Source organism: Peromyscus leucopus, chromosome 16_21 (genome assembly GCF_004664715.2).
Source record: "Peromyscus leucopus breed LL Stock chromosome 16_21, UCI_PerLeu_2.1, whole genome shotgun sequence".
Classification (NCBI taxonomy): domain Eukaryota; kingdom Metazoa; phylum Chordata; class Mammalia; order Rodentia; family Cricetidae; genus Peromyscus; species Peromyscus leucopus.
This window is the reverse complement of record NC_051084.1, coordinates 41,422,350-41,423,282: the sequence shown is the minus strand read 5'-3', so window position 1 is coordinate 41,423,282 and position 933 is coordinate 41,422,350. Positions and strand designations below refer to the sequence as shown.

The 933-nt window shown below is 36.1% G+C and overlaps 1 non-coding gene across 1 annotated transcript; it reads left to right on the top strand.

Annotated features, from left to right (window-relative positions):
* Window positions 1–200: 200 nt before the first annotated feature.
* On the top strand, window positions 201–364 carry LOC114690867. The gene has a single exon (XR_003734139.1). It is a non-coding gene; the product is annotated as a U1 spliceosomal RNA (small nuclear RNA).
* Window positions 365–933: the final 569 nt, after the last annotated feature.

Here is a 933-nt window from a genome sequence, read left to right as displayed (position 1 = left end):
TGTTGGAATTTTCATGGGGAGTGTATTGACTCTGTAGATTGCTTTTGGTAAGATTGCCATTTTTACTATGTTAATCCTACTGATCCATAAGCATGGGATATTTTTCCATCTTCTGATATCTTCTCCAATTTCTTTCATAGAAGACTTAAAGTTCTTGTCATATAGGTCTTTCACTTGCTTAGTTAGAATTATTACCTCAAATACTTACCTGGCAGGGGAGATACCATGATCACGAAGGTGGTTTTCCCAGGGCGAGGCTTATCCATTGCACTCCGGATGTGCTGACCCCTGCGATTTCCCCAAATGAGGGAAACTGGACTGCATAATTTGTGGTAGTGGGGGACTGCGTTCGCACTCTCCCCTGTTAAAAAAAAAAAAGAATTATTACCTCAAGATATTTTATATTGTTTGTGGTTATTGTAAAGGGGATGTTTCTCTGATTTCTTTCTCTGCCTTTTTATCATTTGTATATAGGAGGGCTACTGATTCTTTTGAGATAATCTTGTATCCTGCCACATTACTGAAGGTGTTTACCAGCTGTAGGAGTTCCCTAATAGAATTTTTTGGGTCATTTACATATACTATCATATCATCTGCAAACAGTAAAAATTTGACTTCTTTCTTTCTAATTTTTATCTCCTTGATCTCCTTTTGTTGTCTTATTGCTCTAGCTAGGATTTCAAGTACTATATTGAATAGATATGGAAGGAGTGGACATCTTTGTCTTGTTCCTAAATTTAGTGGAATCACTTTGAGTTTTTCTCCATTTAAATTGATGTTGGCTGTTGGCTTGTTATATATTGTTTTTATTATGGTTAGGTATGTTCCTTGTATCCGTGGTCTCTCTAAGACCTTAATCATGAAGGAGTGTTGGATTTTGTCCAAGGTTTTTTCAGCATCTAATGAGATGATCATGTGATTTTTTTCTTTCAG